Raw genomic sequence first — 10,153 nt, forward strand, 5'->3', positions numbered from 1 at the left:
TTAACTTTGATGTCAAATGTGTTGAATGAATCTTATTGAAACTAAGTCTGTTGAAGCTTTCTCTCTTGTTGCAATACTGTTCATCTTATCATGACAGCTTGAGTTTAACAAAATCTTATAAATGGCTACATATTCTTCATTTGATAAAAAGCTTCTTCTTTTACATGATGGCTGCCTTGGTGATTTTAAATGTATTGTCCCTCATATCTGTCTCTATTTCAAAAGTTTATTGATGTTAGATTTAATGGCAAACCATATAATATAATTAACTCCTTTCGGTAAAAAAAAAAAGGATTAAGGGAGCCTAGGTTAGATTTCAAATTAAGCAAGCTTCTAGGAGATGAAAAAGATGCAAGGCACAACTCTAGCCTAGTGTGAATTGGGCATACATTTTGAAGATAGTATCAACATGCTAGTAGCTATCATCATCCACCTTAATAGCTTATAATTATGTTTACAAAAGCAAGCAAAATATCTTATCGATGGCTAAGACAATTTGTTGTGATTGTTGATAACATAATTCTGTTGAGTTTCGTGTAATTTCTCATGGTGTAGTAATATTTGATAGGGTTATTCACACCATGTATTTTGCATTTTGAGTGAATGATATGAAGTTGTCACATCTTATAGTTCCAATAGAAAAAAAAAAGCATTTAGGAATTTGTTAATGTATTTTGATACTTCCTTTGTTTTAGTTTCAAGTAGTGGTGCATTGTCTTGCATTGTGGTTATGCTTCATTATGTTCTTGTTAGGAATTTATTAATGTATTTTGATACTGGTCTCAAGGTAGATTACAATGCTTAGAACATGGAGATTAATGCCACTTAAGGAGAAGATAAAATTATTGGCTAGTTTCCTTTCTATGACAATTTTTTCCTCCAACCTTGAGGTTCAAGAAAAAACAATAAACTAAAATTAAGACCGTATGTATGTGGTTAAATTAAGACCTCATGTAATTGACAGGTAAGCACTTATGTAATTTCTTTTTGTTAAATGTTTTTAGAGCTTTGAATTGTTTTTGTTATTAGCCTGTTGTCTTATACTTTTTTTGTTTTTGTTTTTGTTACTTGCAAATTTGTGTCTGTTATCTATTGTCACTTTGGTTAGCATTGTTTGCTTTTACTATGGGATGTGATGTTTCAGGAAATCATACTAGATATGGAAGCCACCCTCAGAATCTAAGTATAAATACTAGAGACTTAAATTTTATATGGGGATACTCTAAGCTTCATGAAGATAGATATCCTTATCATTTATTTTTTTTCATTCATTGTAATATGTTAATTTTCACTTTGATTATTGTTAACATATGGGAGAAGCATTTGACTCCGGGAAAATGTTGCTACTATTCCTACTATCCCTTTCCATGCGTTTGTTTGGTTTGGTTTTTTTTATTTTTTTTTGCATGCCTTTTCACTCTCTTTTAAAGGATGTCACTTTCCAAAATTCATCCCCATAATTCTTTTCAGCCCCCTTCAATAAGTGCAAGGAAAAATGAGAGTAGCTTTTTCATGATAAATAGAAGAACTTTTCTATAGGATATGAAAGAGAAATACAAGAAAAACAATGTTATATTAATTGGATCACTTTTTCTTTTCATTTGAAGGTTAATTTTAAATTTCATTTATAATTATTTATTATACTTTTATTGTGTTGGTATTGATAAAATTAATAAGAATGACTTATAAATAAAATCAAAAAAATATATATATTATTTGAACATATAAGTTTAGAAAATTTATTTGTTCAATATAAGATCACGCAACAACCTTTCCACGTTGACATCCAATGCTTAATAATGTAGATGCAACTCTTGAGTACTTTATGAGTGGAATCAGCTTTTTAGGGCTCATCCAGTGGAAGGCTTGATGCTAATGCTGCGATTGATCTTAATTAAAGGGAGCACATTCAGTGCTCGTTCATCACTCCTGAAACGATATGAACGATCATGCTAAATCTCAACAATTCAGATTAAACTATTTTTTCACATAAAAAATTCAATAAATTTATTAATTTTTAATATTGTAATTCATATTTAATTAGGTCAATCCAAATTTAATACTTTTTATAATTTTTATAAATTGATTATAAAATTTTAGTATGAACTCTTTTAATTTGATAGTATAATAAATTAAAAATTTTGAATATGAACAATATAAAATAAATTTGTATAATAATTTATAAAAATTATAAAAAATAATAATATTAAATTTGAATTGATCTAATTAATATAAATGGTCCATGTGAAACAATTTATTTATTTTAAATTTTATAAATTTCATCTTTAAAATATAAAAAAATAAAAACATAATTTAATCTAGACTGCCCAGATTGTTTAGTCGGTGATGAGCACGTTGATAAGTACTGAATGTGCTCCCTAGATTAAAACAAAAAACTTTCTAAACTTATTTATTCAGAAAATTAAGGATTACGTCAAGAGTGATAAGATTTTTTTTCTCCTATGGAAATTTGTTTTTTTAAACATCTTTTGTTGGGTAAGAACATACATGAAAGACGCTTCTCATGGATTTTGGAATTTTTTTCTTCACAAATTTTATCCATGTGAAGCTTGCTCTTTCAGCAGTGGTCAGTGGGTCACAACATTCCAGAATAGGACAGAAACTGAACTAAAAAGAAAAGATCATGATTGGGAAATTGAGATAAAAGGAGAAGAAGGAGTGGGAAGAAACACTTGAAAAGGAATTTGAATCCTCTCCATACTTTTTCTCTAACACATCTCTCCAAACCCAATCTCAACCATTCATTTAACTATTGCTTTGGTTTAATGGTGTGAGATTGCTAATTATGGCATGAAAAAATATAATATTCACTTAATGATTATTGAGTATGGAGAGATGTATTGAGAAATGTATGGAGAGGATTCAAATCCTTTGAAAAGACATATCATGTACGCTATATACCTCTGGCATGTTTTGCTACAGGAAATGAGAGGTGCTGATCTAACAAAATTAACCCAAACTTTAGGGGAGATAAATCTGTATAAGCAGCATGCAAATCTTCTGAAGAAAGGGGAATTTCAGTATCAACAATGATCATCGATTTTGGAGCCAGTCCTGGATTGCAGAGCGAAGGGCAAGGTTAGGGACAAGATTGCAATGTGCAAGCTATCATTTGTCATTGGGGACCTCATGACCACTGTCCAGCCATCCTCGTATAGCCTCTGCTTCGTAAGTAAATCCATCTGCAACAACGTGCGGATCTTGCATGACTTCCTGCCACGTTGCAACATAGATAGCATTGCATATTACAAACTGAGACATAGTAACTTAGCTAAAGAACAAAGATTGGGTGCTGCATTTTTCACAGATGACTGATTTCTACTCAAAGCAGTAATTTTTCATAAATACCATTGGGCATGTAGAGAAAAACATAGCTGCGGATTGATGAAAAAAGAAGGGGAAAAATGGCCAAAAGAAAGCATGGCCGAATGCATAAATATACCAATTAATGCGGGTAACCATTACGACTAACCCAGCAAAGAGTTTTGACCGACTCTGCAATTAAAAATGAGAATTCAGATGCCTTAATTTGCAAAAAGACACGTCTACTGGTTAAGAGGTCCAGAGAATATGCCTGGGGGCACAAAAAAGATAATGCATGGCTAGATGATAATCTCCCTTCCTCTTGTTTTGACTTTTTGAGATACCCTCGCTAAATCTCCCAAATTGAAAATCCTTTATCATCCCTCCCTTCTAATCAATTGACTCCCAGAGCAGGGAAAGGTTTCAATGAGACCTCCCTCCTTTTTTCCCCCTCCATTATCTCAGACACAATTAAAGAAAAATGTAATTTATATTTTTGAAATTTCTCGATTTAGATTTAAATGCAATGCATTTTATACTCTAGGCTGCATAGTTTAGATTGAAATACAAAGAGAAGAAGAAAAATGTTCGGTGAAAGGTATCAGCTAAATCAAGTGTCTAGATTGAAATTTCACTTCTACATTTTCCACAGTTGAAACATGCCAAGATCTGAATGATAGAAAAAAGTAAATGGATGAAAGAGATTTACCTGGAAGATTGGACAAATGAAATATGAAGGGGTTTGGTAAAGCCCTCCAGAACCTATTCGGAAGACACTTGTGCCTCCAGAAGAAGCGCTCATTGGTTCCAGAATCCTCCAGACATCTGAATAAAGGTCAGGCCGGCTTTTTCGGTTCATCTCACAACATCTCAATGCCAAGCGACATAACTGTTCAGCCTGTACAAATGGCCAGTCTCCAGCCAAAGGATCCAAGAGGGATTTCAATTTTTCCAGCGCATCTAATGCATTTTTCACCTCCTGCTTTATTCCCAAGGCTGGTCTCCCAGTCAACAATCTTAATAATATGATTCCAAGTGAATATATATCTGACTTTGGAGTGAGTTCTTTTGAAGCAAGGAATTCAGGATCCATGTAGACAAAGTGCCCTTTGGGTCTGTTCGCCAGCATCCTGTAGTATTGTTACTTGAACTCCCATGATGAGATAACAGGCGACTGATTCCAAAGTCATTAAGCTTGCTAACAAGGTTTTGCATCAAGGAGAATATGGAGGGTTTTAAGTCCCCATGAACAATGCTGTGAGGTTTACTAGAATGAAGAAAGATGAGAGCAGAGCATAGCTCCGCAGCAATGTGAATTCGAGTCTGCCATGATAATGGGGGTGTGTTGTCCTTGCAGATGAGCCGATCCTCAAGGCTTCCATTGGGTAGATACTCATAGACAAGAGCCCAGGATTCCGGACAGGCTCCAATGAATGTAATAACATTGGGATGCCTTAACTTACTCAATATGTCAACCTAATACAAAACCAACGGAGAGGTCAGGCGGTTCTCTTTCATTAAAAGTCGAGATAGTCTAAGTTCATGGTGTTTATGAGATGGATCAGTTCTAAATTATGACAAGAAGCAACAAATAAGAAATTAAAGAAACATATAAGGAATGAAAACTTGTCTTTAAGAAGAAATTGATATCAAATAATGCCTGCATCTTCATACGATTTTTGTTCTTCAATAGCCAGCTAATTTTCATACTAGAAAAGTTAAGGTGAAATTCAGTTTGACATTGCATCTACGGCAACTTTCACTTTGAAATCACCTTAATGATATTTCAGATTGTAAATGAAACAGGCCAAATTATCATGCAAAAATTTAGGAAAAAAAAATGATGATCTGCACAAGTGCTGTGGGTCAACTAACACCACCCCCAAGGCTTGAGTGCAAGGGGCCCCCCAACCCCAGCAACCCTCTTTCTCAACTCTATTTTCTTTCCCCACCTATTATGCCTCCTTTGTAACTAAAAAAAGGAAAAAAAGAAAAGAAAAGAAGGAAATGGTGGTCTTGAAAATGCAGCACAAAAATTAAACCATTGTACCTCCTTTAGAAACTCTGAAGGCCCTTGCAAACTGTTGGGGTTTAGCATTTTGACAGCGACATCAGTGTGACGTAGCATGCCTTTATATATACTTCCATATCCACCTTCTCCAATCTTTAAGGATGGATTAAAATTATTCGTTGCTTCTTCAATCTCCGGAAGAGAGAATTCTAAGAAAAATTGAGGTACATGTGTGCTTGGGGCCTCAGCTGGTTTTTTCCTCAACTCTCCAGCCTCCCTCAACGCATTATCAAGCTGCATCTCCAATTCATCACGTTCTTTCTTGTAACTTTGCAATAGACCCACAGCAGAAATAATCTTCTGCTCCAGCTCCTTTACCATAAGTTCTGATGATGAAATTTGACTCTCTAGTGATAATTTCTGATCTAAGGCAAGTCGGAGTTCTTCATTTACTTTATCTCTCTGGATCTTCATCTGTCCAAGTTCTTCCTTTGTTTTTGCCAGTGCTTCCTCTACCTCTTTCCTCCGTTTCAACTCCTCAGTATACAAGATTTTAGAAGCATTAGCCTGTCAAATGGGTCATTCATAAAATTAGAGGGTGTTTAAAGTTTCAATAACATGAATAAAAATCACGAAATGATGACCATATATTCAAGTCATCTTTAGCATAAATTAAGTTGGATTATGTATGCCCCACCTTTACTTTTAGGATTCAAACAAGTGTCCTACTCCTTCCACTTAGAAAAACGTAAAAACTAAAGAATTGGGTACAGAGAATGAACAGATAATTATTCTCAAGATCATCTGCACATTTCAGAAGTAATAAGAAGCACCCAACAATAAAGCAAGTACCCTGCATATAGCATCGATGGCATCTTTTTCAGCTTTCCCACATCTAACAGTTTCTTGGTATGCATCCTGCCTAGCATTTTCAGCCTCACCCATGGCCTGTTCAAGTGATCATTGAGAGATAGTAGTACGCTCCCCCCCATCCTGCAAGTGTTCAGTAGATTATTAAAACAAGGCATCAGTATGCAGACTCTATCATCAATGCAAGCAAAGAAAGGGATCTGCATTAATTGAAAAAATCAACTTACAACAGTATCCACATGCCCCATTGTATCTCCACCCCCCCCCCTAAAAAAAAAAGGTGTACAGATGGCCCATGTAGGCACAAAAGTTATATGAAAAAATGATAATAATTACAAGTACCAGTACACTGGGTGGAGATGAATGAGAAAGATCCCCCTTAATTGAAGAATGTCCACTCAAGTCTAATACATTCTCAATCCGCTCAGTGATCAAATCTGGGGCAGATGCTGCCTCAACTGCACCGCTATCAGAGAATGATGAGAAAACTGAAGGACTCCTTCCAGACAGTCTCTCTGACTCATCAGAACTCACTTCAGTACCCAACCTGATATGTGGCGTTGACAGTGCTTCAGTGTCATCTGGAGAAGAAACAGTTGCCATGCTCCCTTCATGGCTAGCACTGGCAGACCTCACTCTTCGAAATAGATCTTGTGCTGGATTTGTGAGTCTTATCCAATGATTCCGTCCAAGTTCAATAGATTGAGATCTAAAGCGGGGTGCACGTCCAGCATTAGGTTGTGACCTTTGCTGTGGCACAGGAGACCCAGCCTCTCCTTTACTTTTGTCCAAACTACTGTACCTACATTGATATGGCAATTTATATAAGTAACTAAATTAATAAAACCTTTTGGGCCACTTTTTGCCCCCCAATGCAGCCAAAAATTAAAAATAAAATTTAAGTGCAATGAAATATCTATTCACAGAAATTTTTGCTGTGGGTAATGATACAAATAATTAAGTAGATTACCAAGAAGCATGCTTTTAGTAATTACAATTGAGCTTTGTCATTTCATATATATCTTTATGTCATGCCAAACCCCGTGAATATCAGATGGCATCCATATTTAGAATGCTACAGACCTTGTGTATATAAGGTGCCCTTTGCAGATAAATTGTATATGACAAGAAGCTGAAGCTTGTTCTCGTACATAGATGGCTTTCTTAGATGTCAAATCCATCATTTTCCTGTCAGGTAATTGTAAAAGAGATCACTGAATTGATGCAGCCAGTAGATAACACAGCAACTTGCGTGGTTCATAATGAGCATTATTTCTCTGATTAGTGATCTATTTCTACTGTTCGAAATAATATTAATATCATCTTCAATACTTGCATTATTGTCCTTGACTTTTCTAGCAAAAAAAGAATATATTAACAATTGTATATTTGAATGTTCTTTTTACCTAGAATAGGACTTATCAGATGCTGCTCCCATAACAAGCTTCCGGATGTCATGCTCTGACACAAGTTCCACAATTCCTAACTCAATGCAATCCCGTTCAATAAGCAGTTTCTCTGCTCGTGCCTGCATCAAAAGTTATTGTCTTAAATAAATAAGTTCAAAACAAACCTGATTGTTCTTGGACGGATTATTGATAACCATTACCCCCATCCGCTGACAAATTAGAAGATACTCATCGAGAATTTCATGTATCTTTTGCCTTTCTATTTCCCTGTATGCTTCAACTTCCTGATCTTTCAGTGCACTTGCTCGAAACTTTGTACCCACTATCGAAAAAAAAAAAAACAAAAATCAAAAATCAAACAAATAAATAGTAAAGACCAGTATTACATACTGTGATCGTCTCAATGAGAATGATAACACAACAAAATAAGCAATCTCAAGAGTTGCTATATTTTACAGCCAAATTTGGTGCTTCAAATAAATTGTCCAACTTGATTACCCGTATCCCATATTATCACATTAACATAAGAAGCCAGACAAAGATCATTAACACAGCCCAGTAAATCCTTGAGCACAAGACTTAAATGTAACAAAAAACAAATGGAATTTTTCTACTAGGTAGTCTGAAATTGGACTGCTTGGCGTTTATCTATTTCAAATTCAAATAACCAATAGCACATAAAGTTTTCAACATCAGTGGCGATCAAAGTACTTTGTTCCAAACATTGGCTTTTAAGCTAGAATGATTTGGCTAGCGCAATTATGTTGCAAACTTACTCAAGGGGATCATTGTTGCAGGCTCATGGACGTGAAGGATGCAAATCTTCATTCCGCCAGAATTTTGTATCGCCCATATCAGATTTAATTTGCACTCTTTTACATCTTTAGACACAGCAACATGGATTTTCTCTTCAACCACCCCTGAATTTGGCTCCCCTACAAATTCCCCCCCTTCCACTTCACTGCGGCGATTCTAAGATATCAAAGATTATCGAATCACTAAACAACCGATACTCTTCCACTGAGATACTTAACCTTGAAGCGATATTCCCATTCAAATCAATAACTATTAGAATCGGAAACTCACTACCCACGACAGCTTTCTCTCAGCCTAAAGTTAATATAGTACTGATATGTGATCATTCTCTCTATTAACTAATCCATCAAAACGGCTCAAGCTCGAGAAAGAATTCAAAAACTCTATGGCTGCAAAAATCAAAATATTCCTCTCAAAAGGCACAGCAAGCGAAAGAAAGGCAAATCTATCTTTCTCTCTCCATCATAAACAAATATCTTCTGAGAAAGAGGGGAATTCACCGTTACGGTGGTCCGGAGGATACTTGTGTAGGCGGTGTGACAGGCGTTCTAGGAACGTCTCCCGTATGGGTATGACTTGAGAATAGAGTGTCTTGAGTTCGAGCTCCAATCGTTAGAGAGAGAGAGAGAGAGAGAGAGAGAGAGATCAGAAAAGACCGGTAACAATTAAAAGATTATTTGAAAGGAAAAAATAATCAGAAATCGCATCAACAGTGCCATGGGGGACACCTTGAAGTGACTCCTCGTTCAGGCTTAGCCTCCTTCGTGAGGAAGCTTGCGCGAAGTTGAGTGGGACCCACTGGTTCATAGTTATTAGTTGCAGAAATGCAGACGGGTAGGACTTCCATCAGGAGTTCAGGATAGTCAATTCCAGTATTATTTAATTTCTATTATCTACTGTTCTTGTTTATTTTTGGTCTGACCCGAGAAACGAAATGCCCAAAAAATTATTATTAAACAATATTAAGAAATTCGGCTTATTTCGATTATCACCAGACAAGCGCAAATCTTACCAACGGCACCTACCAGCAACGTAACAATACCATATAAGATTGACTGAACAGTTATATAATTAAAATTAAATTAGGAAATTATTAAAAATTAAAAATCATCATCAATCAGCAATATGACATATAAAAATGTAGAGAGCAGTCCCCTAATTATAACATATTTGAAGGAAAATAGCAATTACTGCCACACGATGAGATATGATGATGTCCAATTTGGCCCTTTCTCTTCTTGCAACATTTCATATCATGTTTTTATAATAACACAGTAATATTCTCATAGTAAAAATTCACTTTAGGTCTGAGACTAACGATGACGTACAAACTTTAAGTTACAAAGTAAATATTGGTAAAAAAAAAAAAATTAATTAACTTGGGTAATTAAGCATATAAAGAAATTTGAGAGCCATAAAGCAACAACAGATGAAATTGACATATATTATCATTAGATAGATTATGGAAAAGTATATTTTAAGAAGTATTATTATTAGATTATGCCCATTTAGTACCAACTAAAGACAACAGCTCGTTTTAAGAAGTATTTTGTATGCCAGCTCTCGAATTAGCGAGGAACCACAATAATGACACCGCCACACAGGATGGCAAGCATGCTTTAAAAAGTATTTATTGATTTATATGTCTATTACAATGTTTCGCGTTTTTTTAATAGAAGATTAAATCTGAAATAACCCGGAGAATAATAATCTGTCAAGCTTG

At 35.2% G+C, this 10,153-nt stretch overlaps 1 pseudogene; it reads right to left on the reverse strand.

Annotated features, from left to right (window-relative positions):
• Positions 1 to 2,525: 2,525 nt before the first annotated feature.
• Positions 2,526 to 9,237, reverse strand: LOC129289385 (U-box domain-containing protein 33-like; annotated as a pseudogene).
• Between the last annotated feature and the right edge of the window lie 916 nt (positions 9,238 to 10,153).

This window comes from Prosopis cineraria, unplaced genomic scaffold, assembly GCF_029017545.1.
Source record: "Prosopis cineraria cultivar Desert tree isolate PC_DT_omini unplaced genomic scaffold, ASM2901754v1 PC12, whole genome shotgun sequence".
Classification (NCBI taxonomy): domain Eukaryota; kingdom Viridiplantae; phylum Streptophyta; class Magnoliopsida; order Fabales; family Fabaceae; genus Prosopis; species Prosopis cineraria.